This window comes from Fundulus heteroclitus, chromosome 14 (assembly GCF_011125445.2).
Source record: "Fundulus heteroclitus isolate FHET01 chromosome 14, MU-UCD_Fhet_4.1, whole genome shotgun sequence".
Classification (NCBI taxonomy): domain Eukaryota; kingdom Metazoa; phylum Chordata; class Actinopteri; order Cyprinodontiformes; family Fundulidae; genus Fundulus; species Fundulus heteroclitus.
The window spans coordinates 33,171,667-33,181,837 of NC_046374.1; the positions used below are offsets into that span (position 1 = coordinate 33,171,667).

At 40.9% G+C, this 10,171-nt stretch overlaps 1 long non-coding RNA gene across 1 annotated transcript; it reads left to right on the forward strand.

The window, feature by feature from the left end:
* The first annotated feature begins 3,789 nt into the window (after positions 1-3,789).
* Positions 3,790-8,860, forward strand: LOC110367207. Its single transcript, XR_004932664.1, has 4 exons — positions 3,790-4,070; positions 4,565-4,644; positions 6,661-7,005; positions 8,795-8,860. It is a non-coding gene; the product is annotated as an uncharacterized LOC110367207 (long non-coding RNA).
* The last annotated feature ends 1,311 nt before the right edge of the window (positions 8,861-10,171 follow it).

Genomic DNA, 10,171 nt, shown 5'->3' on the forward strand with positions numbered 1-10,171 from the left:
CATGATCCGGCTAATTGGGTTCTTCGAACACACCTGTTGTTTATGATTAGTATGGCTGGATTAAGTTATCTGAGACAACTGCACGTTCATGCGTTTGTTTAAAAGGGGAAATGTATCGATAGTAGAAACATTGATCAGCAGCGCTGCTATTGGCTGTTCAGCAAAGAACGCCCACAGTTTTTCTCACAGGCAGAACATGAGCTTTTAATGGAAAGCTCTGGTTCTGCCAGAGCTTTTCTACAGTATAAATCTTTGTATTTTAATAATTTCATATTTACTTTGTTCTTTTGTATCAGAGACTCCACGGGAGCCGCCAGAACATGGGGACAAGTAAAAGTGAAATACAAGAATATTCTACAAAATTGTAGCCTTTAATTATTATACTTTATTTTACAAAGTCACTTGTTATGGCAACAGATCCAATATCGGTGTCATTTCTTAGACACTGGAAGTAAGCAACGCATGCAAACTGGGAATTTTAACAAAAACACTCTTTATTTACAAAAAAAAATAAGAAATAATGCAAATACAAAAATGACAATACATGCGTTTTACAATTCTCCGTTTTTCCTTTTCCAAGTCATCCACAGTTTACACGGTAAAACTGTATTGCTCTGTGTCTAGATAATCCATCCATAGTTTTTTCTAATACAATATACGGCTCGACAGGAAGCAAGCCTTTCAAAGTAAACTAAACTTCACAATAAAATGGCCTGAACAAATCTTCTTACTGAATATGATAAAAATAAAAAGCAAACCATCATACAAATAACTTAAATATTTTAGATTTATGGCTCTAACATCACGTTTTCCTCTTTAAAAGCCACTGTTAAATGATGTGTTTGTCTGTTTATAACAGCCACCAAGAGAAATCTCTACAATTACACTGTCGCGCTGCTCTAAAGGATCCTGTCTATTGCGCAATACGCGATTAATTTGAAAAAGTCTGCAAATTATTCTTGCATCTTCCGCAACAGGTTGCTGTCATAAAAATGGACATGGCTACGACAGACTTCCCATCTCCTCCGCCTATACAGCCGTGATCTAATCTTGTTTACATGAAATAAGCCTGCTCTCGAGCTTCACATGATAGTGAACTTTGTCTGAATTAATAGAAGGGACAAAGAAACTGGAACTGAGTTGAATTGTCCCAGGCCAGCGTCTTTTTGGTTGTGGCTAGGCCTTTCAGATTTGGGCAAGAGCTGGAGAACCTTGAGAACTTGACAACACAAACAGAAAAGGGAGATTTGCAGAGACATTTGGAAGTTGGTTGGTTTTTCAAACCTGAAAATGCTGCAAATCTAACTAAAGGCATGCTTTTTGTTAAAGGTTGCTAGTTTGAAAACATTTTGTTAAGTTAAAACCTGTTAATATTAATTTTCTGGATATATGCTAAATCATTTTCAACAAATATCAAAAGGATTTTCATTCATTTGATTAATTTATGTCAGGTTTGCCCCTGATTTAGTTATTACAACGTCAGACATTAAATGACAATGATCTATTCTTATGTATTTATTTAATAACTTTTTATGGGTGCTTTTCCCTTAAGAAAGCATCAATTTTGCACATCAAGACATATTATCAACTGGAAATGGATAAAATACACTCAATTTTTTTAATATTGAGTACATTTATGTTTGTAACTCTATCCACTAAGTGAAACACATCATATGGATTAAAGAATACAGACTGTTTTCAATTGTTTAGGTATTTACAATGATTTTTAAGATTAGAAAATTACATCGGCCAAATTAAACATTCATTAATAATCACTGTTTAGCAGAAATGCGGGTTTAATGAAAAGTATGTTTAATACCTGCTTAAAGGTTATTTTCAAAAGGTAATTTTAATCTGACTCATGAGACTGTGTGTTTCTGATTTATTGAATTTGACCTTTTAAATCCTAAAGTCTTCGGCTTAAGGCAAACAAAATAAACAAAAGCAGTTGTTCTCCCAGCCTGACTCTGGAATGCTAGCGTGTGAAAGCCTGGTGTTTTTCTTTCCGTCTGAGACCAAACTGGTCCTGCAGGTTTTCTTCAGGTTGTCGGCACTGATGCTCTGTGCTGTTGAGCAACATACCTCTGGACCAGCAGCCAAGAATGTCCTGTTCAATTAACATGATCTAAAAATAACGCAGGTCTGCGTGCTAACACACCATCAAAGTCTGATTCCTTCCTGAAAGCTGATTTGTTCTGTAATCTAAAAATAAAACCATCAAAGCCTCCCAAGCTACAAACTCTTTTTAAACATTGGAATTCACAGATTATTTTTTTTACTAGAAAGAAAATCTTTAATATTTGTCTGGTTTGTCTTGTGAACATTAATGCAACATTTGACAGTAGGATGCCGTCATTGCTGCTAAACCTTTTAACTAGAGATGATTTAAAGGTTTTTTCACAGAAGGGAGAGACAGCTTTAGCTAGGTTAGCTGTATTTTCAGCTAATTCTGTGATTAGCTCCAGATCAGGCCCTCTACACTAACATACCCAAACTCTTAACAATTAAAGTTTTTACAGCTTATTACCTTGTAAGGTCTGGCATTCTTAAGAATAATGAAGATGAATATTAATAATTAAAGATTTAAATAATCACATGAACCTTAGCTGTGGTTGTGACTCGTTTACACCAGACAGCTACTGTATATGACAGATTGTGACCAAAACTACCTTCTGGAAGCCATTTTTATTAAGGTCATGTGAAGACACGGCCTGGCCACAGACTAGGAGCAGATATGCAGATGTGGAGGCAGAAACTGAAGAATAGTTGGTAAGAAATGTCCTGAGGAGAGGTTCACTACCTTAAATCATCCAACCAGCATCCATTTGGATCTCCTCCAGGGTTGTTGGCATAAAAAGTCACTTTGTAAATTAAACAGCAGGAAACATTTGATTTTACTCCATTTCCAGTGTTTGACATAAGTTAGATACTGTTGTTGATCAGCAGCATTCTGCAGCTCAGCTGTGGCAAACCTGTTCAGTTTATTTCCCTCCATCATCAAGAGCCTGAAGCTGTGATGGTTTTTAGGTGTTTGGCCCACGGAAACAGGAACAGTTTTAAGGTGTTTATTTTTAGTTTTAACAAAGGATACCCACACGCAGTGTATATCAGGCGAGGTCGGAACGTCAGAGCTGGAACGACGTTTGGATGGGAAGACCTGTCCGGGGAGGATGAGTGAAAAGGGACTCTGTGACCATAACTCTCTGATGGAAGATTGTGGCTGAGCTGACAGATGTTATACAGGCGAAGGGACCCGAACAGCACCAATGCGGTCGGCAGGCAGTAGGAGCAGTAGGAAGAACTGGAGCGTGTCAGACGAACCAGGTGAATCCAGGGAACGGTTCTCACGCCCGGCTTGGTACCACCAAGGGAGTATGAGGGGAAGTGCCAGAGCAAAATCTGAGCGGCAGGGATTCGGATGACTGGTCCTCAGAGTACGGAGCCAACAGAAGTAAGTAAATCCAAACACGACAAAACACGACAGGGTAACACTCTGGCGTCTTCCAGCTGTCTGTGCACTCCTTTTAAGCCAGAGACGAAGGTTCCTAATGAGCCGCAGGTGCGGGCCACGCCCACCCGTCAACTGCAGCCACCTGTCGAGCAGAGTTAGAGAGTACGGAAACACAGAACCCTGACAAAAGCATCAGTTTAAAAGCTGATCTCAGATCAGAGAACAGCTGTAAAAGGGGTCTAACAGGTTCCTCCATGTGAGCTGCTGTCCCTCCCTTTCTCTCTCTGACATCAGTTCATCTCAAGAATTTGCTCAGGAAAGTCCAGATATGGTTTTGTTCCGAGCTCTCAACTCTCACGCAATGACCGTGTGACACATGCATTTGACTGTGTGTCCTTCCTCCATTATGTTCTGAAGAACAACAGCAGAGGATAACTGAGGATAACTTTTTATTATCACGGTCAGCACCGACACCCCGAGGAGTTTATCCTTGTTTTCTACCACAGAGAAAATAATCCAAGCTGCGGAAACTCCTAAAAGGTTGAACCAAAGAATCAAAGCGGAGCTACGTTTTTGTTAGAGGAAACAGAGTTTGGACATTTTCTCCGCATATTTCTGAGTAAGTTGGTTCGCTGTTGCGCACTTTTTTCTGCGCCAACCTGTCCGCACCTTTTTACGTAAACCTTCAGGAGCCACCGTGCTGTTTATAAACTTGAATCAGGTTTATTCTCCTGGATTTATAGCTTTTTCATGTTTTAATGTGTGATATATAAGCGATGCACAATGTTGTACGACTATTTAAATTCATTAATATCATTTTAATTTATTTTATTTATTTATTTTTTGGAGTATTTGTTTTTAAAGGAGGGAAATTCCTTGTTTCTGATTGCTTTGGTTTTTTCACGCTTTTATTCTGCCTCTTAGATTGATTAAAAAAAAGCAAGCAAGAAAAATATTATTCAACATTTCTACACAGTCCGAGCTAAAAGTGAAAATGAAACCAGAATTCCCCATTTTGTGCTTTTAGTGATGGGAGCAGGACTTTAAAACTAAATTATATAATCTCATTCATGCTAAATCTACAGAGTTGATGTATTTTGTTTCTGTTCACAGCTGTAAAACAACAATGTTCAACCCCAGATTGTTTCCGCTGGTTCTGGTGCTGACCGGAGTTCTGTGTTCTCCTGTAAAGGGTGAGCCACTTTATTTTCTGTGTGTAACGATTCACACTGACCGTTCATGCTGTGTAATAAACAGTTTTTAGTGAATGTCTCTTTCTTTAAAGACGTTATACATACACCCAGACAGTCAGTTTCCATCTTAAATAAAGAGTCTCCTGAAGCTTTCAAAAAATATTTATTAACTGACATCACTTTAGTACACGATTATGTCAATGTCAAATGTATTTATATAGCACTTTAAAAACAGAGTATCAAAACACTACTTCAAATAAATGCCAAAGAATAAAAATGAGTTTTAAGGAGCGATTTAAAATGATATAGGCTGTGGGCAGATCTAATTTGGAAAGATAGATTATTCCATAGAATAGGAACAACAACAAAAAAAGCCCGATCTCGGGTCCGAGGAACTGTCGGTAGCAGCTGATTATTTGATCGTAGGGTTCTGGACACAGACTGAAATTTTAAAAATGTCCCAAAGATAAGGGGGAGCTAACCTGTTTAAAACTTTATAAGTTAATACGAGCATCTTAAAATCTATTCGATAAAAGACGGGCAGCCTGCGTAAAGAGGCCAGTATATGCCTTATATGGTAATGCTTCCTGTAAGAAGCCGTGCTGCTGCGCTCTGGATCATTTCAAGTTGCTACATACTTAATTGAAAGTAAATGTAGAAGAGGCGTTAAATAATCCAAAGGACAAACAGACGAAGGCAAAAGGTGCCAAAAGCTTTAATTGGAAATAATATCAATAAAACAGGATTACTTAAAAGTCGTTAAAGACTAACAGGCATCTATAAAAAATCGTTTGCCCAAGAACAGCATCAGCAGTGCGACAGTGACAGCTGGCCTTCCACATTCCTGCCAGTGAAGGTGCCACCGGAAGGGCCACACCTGGCTGCCACAGATTGAGCCTTCTGTGTCTCCATAGAAGGTAAAACCAAAACGAGTACCTGAAAAAACAGAGTTAGAAAGAGGCAAGTGTGAAAATAACAGGCGTTTGCTGGAGGCCATGGAGGAGCGTCCACTTCAGCAGCAGCATCCGAAGCAGCCGCAGGGGCTGATGGGGGAGTGGGTCGGTGTTACACCAATATCTGCCACCCACTGGATGCATGTTGTTATGCCAGGGGCTTTGATCGTTTATAACAGTAAGTAAGTTTCATTCCAAAAGGGATAAAGGTAGAAATAGGTGCAGCTGTGGCTTAATTTGCTTACAGTGATCACAATGATGTAATTCAAATTTGCAAACCAAATCTTATTTCAATTTACTGTCCAAATGAACAGTAATAAGTTAGAAATCTGTACATTACTGCAGCTGCATGAATTTACCACCGCTCCGTCATTTGCAATAGTAATGTAATAGTAATATCATCTTTATTTTCATTGAAACATACATTACAACGAAATTTGTTCTCTGCTTTTAACCCATCACCCATGGGGAGCAGTGGGCTGCCACTGTGCCGCGCCCGGGGAGCAATTGGGGGTTAGGGGTCTTGCTCAGGGACCCAGAGTGCAGGCGCTGGGGATCGAACCGCGTACTTACATCCTTCTCTGAGTGCAAGCTCACTGCTCTAACCACTAGGCCAACACCTCCCCAGTGTTTGATACACCGCGCTTTCAGATCGGCGTCCGTAAATCGTGCGAGAGCTGGAGGAATGAGAGGAAAGCCCTGCAAAGAATAAATGTTACATTTAAAAAGGAGTGCAAAAAAAGCATTTTATAAGTCCGTCCGATCTGCATGGATGTCCACAACTGAAGTGTGTAAATAGGGGAGACATCGTCAATAATCCTGGAACAATGTTGACGTTTGTGGTGAAGACGTAACATCTGTAGAAAGGAGGAGAGTGGATGGATAAACGTGAAGCCAGAGGAATTTATTTCCTCTCTTTGGGTTTCTTGGTGTTTGATGTTGAACCTTTCAGTCTGTTTATGTCCTATCATTGGAGATAATTTTCTAAATGTAATGACCTGCTGTTACCAAATGTTCCTGAGGACTTCACCAACCTGTGATCCCTTCATTCTCACCCCTGCAGGAAGACCTCTGCTCCAAGTAAACAACGCAGAGGAACACTCCAACGTCACACTGACACTGTCTGCATTTAACACAATCTCTGACGTTGTGTCCATTGAGCTGAGAAACGAAAGCAACATTTGTATTTATCGGTACCTCAACACATCTCCGACTGAGCCGCACGTAGATGCTGAGTTCAAAGGTCGACTGCAGTGTGATCCTCATCTCGACGGGAGCGGACAGATTAAATGTGTCCTGACTGACCTGAGGATGAACGACACGGGAAGTTATAAGGGAATCGTTAAAGTTCGTGGAAAAGCTGGTGAAAGACCGTGTAATACAACATGGCAGCTTGAAGTTGTCAAAGGTAAGCGGTCACCACACACTAGGCCTGCAAACAGCACTGTGGCCAGGGGAGAAAGTAAGCTGGTCCGCTCCGGTACTGCGTAACATTAAAATAATTTACCAAAGCAGTACCAGTAAGAGGGGAGAGCAGCTGGCACCTATAAAGCCTTCATTCAGAACCAGCTGTGGCTGCGCGTTGGATCAGAGAACAGATCTGCTAACCAGATGCAGTCTAAAACGCCACAGTTTAGTCTTTATTAATATGCATTGCTTCTGAACTCTGTGTACTGTGTTTCTGTGCCATTATAGTCACATGTACTTTTAGGGGAATTCTGAGGGACTGAATTGTAACGTCAGCTCTGACCTCTCATGCCTCCTCTTCCCTCTAAATGAGTCCTTTACGTCTTCATTTCTGCATATTTGCCCACTGTTTATTTCTCACACGCTGCTAAAGTGAAACAATGTCAGGAGGAGTGAGGAGGACCTTTAGCGAGGCTAAGAGTGTCTGAAGAAGAAAGATGGAGGGAACAGAGAGAGCTGATTGGCTGATCCACCACCTGAACAGTGGAGGAATTGAACACATAAACGTCTTTAACAACCATGCAATTATAATATTTAGATGAGATCAACTTTATCATCCCAATAGGGGGAAATAAGTTTCAGCGGCCTGCCGGGTTAACTGCACGGCTCTACCTAACCTCATTTTATGGAAAATAAAAGAATAGAAAGATGTTGGATTATCATCATCTCCTTGCTGTGATCGCTGCATGGAGCGCTCTCCTATCAGGCTGGTGCGTAAAAGCACCAAGACACAGAGCGTTAAAGGCGCTTTGATCTGCTGCAAAACATTTTAAACCCTGTGATCCAGGACCAATTTAACTTTCAACCCTCCTCCTCCTCCTCCAAGAGATAACTGGACAGGTGCGCTGCTGCTAGGCGTTTCCATTTTCTTTTTCTCCATTTCATGTTGTTTATTTTGCTAAATACGACCGCTTTGTACAAGCAGGCGAATGCTGCAGAGTGAGCGCGCATTGATATCAAAAAGAAAATGTAGTAAAAAGACTGGTGCGTTAAAATCAGCAAATAAAAGATTATGCTGAGGTGCTTTACAACATTTTGATGAGTGTGCGAAACGACAAGTTTTACTGGTTTTCATCATCACGACATACATTTCTTAATCCAGCCTAATTCCTCTCCTTGCATCAAGAGGAGTACTTTTGTGTTGTTTTCTCCTGTACTATCTACCAATCACAGCTCTTAAAAGACAGCGTCACAGCTACCAGTGGTGTCAACCGCACCTCTACACTAAATGAACCGTTTCTGTCGTCTCTGTCCTCAGAGTCGCAGGCAGAATGACTCTTAAACTCCTGAGTAGGAATTTTTAGGCTAAGATATGAGCTCTCTGAGATGCTCTGAGAATCTTTGTGAATACGGGCACAGCTATTTAAGATGGTCTCTCTCTCTCTAAAGCACGCCTGATGCAGCTAATGAATCCCTCTGGTTGCATCAGGTGAGCTCTGGACAACACCTGAGTCACATCACTGTGCCCTCATGTCCAGAGGGCTGAACTCTCTGTCACTGAGGGCAGGATTTACTGATGGATTTGGATAATGTCAGTTTAATATTGCTGTTCTTGCTCCATTTGTTCATTGCAAACCTTTGACTTTATGTGTTGTCAATAATGCTAACTTTATGCAGGGGTTGAATAATTGTTGATGAAAATGTAGAGACTCAATGAAAAAAGTTGCTTTGTTGTTCGGTCTAATGGCCTAAACTGCAATAATTAATTAATTGTTGTTTTATCTCTGCAGCTTCAATACATCCAACTCAAGAAGCAGCTTTAAAGCATCAAACTCCAGAAGAAACTCCAGAACCACCACCCTCGAGAGCGGTTGTGGATTCTCATTCCATTATCCCTTTTTTTACTTGCAGTGCTATTACTAGTTTTCCATTGCAAACTGGAAAAATACATCCAGAGACTTTTCCAAGGTTCCTCCCTCTGAACAGAAATAAGTTACCTTACCGTCGCCCCCTTCCACCCTTTCTGTGAAGCCTGGCTCAAACTGTGATAAAAAAAAACCAACAAAAAAACAGTTCAGGGTTTGAACACGTTGTGCTGTAAACTCAATGGTATAAAATTGTGCCTAGCTTGGGCACAATGTTAGCTGTCATACGCTGAACTAATAATTATTTCTGTGATATCAGACAGATATCAATGGAATAATGACTGAGAAGCAAAGGAGAGGAAAGAAACCAATGACCCCGTCTGCCTCAGCAGCAGAACTTCCCTGAAAAGGTCAGGTTGAAATCTCTCATCGGTAGCTTTTGGTCATATTATCGTAGAAATAATCTATCTCAGCGATTTTATGATCAAATGTTTTCTTCCAATTCTATATAGACAAATTCTTTCTCAGAAGTTATAATTCCACAGTGTGACCGGGCTTTACAGAGGGAGGAAAACGTCACAGAAAATACCCGTCCAGGTTTTTCTGTCTGAACCCACTTCATTTAAACCTGACAAACATGGCTGAAGTGAGTTCAACCCCCCCCCCCCTCCCCCCCATGGTTACCATGGAGATGCTACATACTGCATCTCCTCGTACCTACTCACCATTTCACATTCATTACCACATGGTTTTGTGATTTGGGTTCTCAGCGCAGTACATTTGGTAAACTACGTTTGACCATTGTTAGCCTTTGCATAACATTTTTATATGTCAAGGCGAGGCGCTGCCATCGTTTATCGTTGAGAAACATTTTAAACATTTGAAATGTTTCCACATTTTCATGGGCAGGTTGATATTATCCAGAGAATTTACTCAGGTTTATCTCACAGCTCATTCTAACAAGCTAAAAGTTGCTAAATAAGCTACTTTACAAGCGTGGGGCGATGGAGGTGCAGGAGCAAGGGGTGTTGGTCCTGTAACCAGCGGGTTGCTGGTTCGACCCCTGCTCTGCCCATCGTTGTGTCCTTGGGCAAGGGACTTCACCCACTTTGCGTGTTGGCGGTTGTGAGAGGGCTTGCTGCCAGTCTGCTGTGACTACAAATGTAGCTCACCATCGTCAACGTGTGAATGGGTGAATGTCTGACTGTAGCTTGAAGAGTCCTCCGGACTCGATAAAGCAAGCAACAGGCCATTTGCCATCTAGAGAGGATACTTGCTATTAGCAGCATCCTCTGGGAGAAC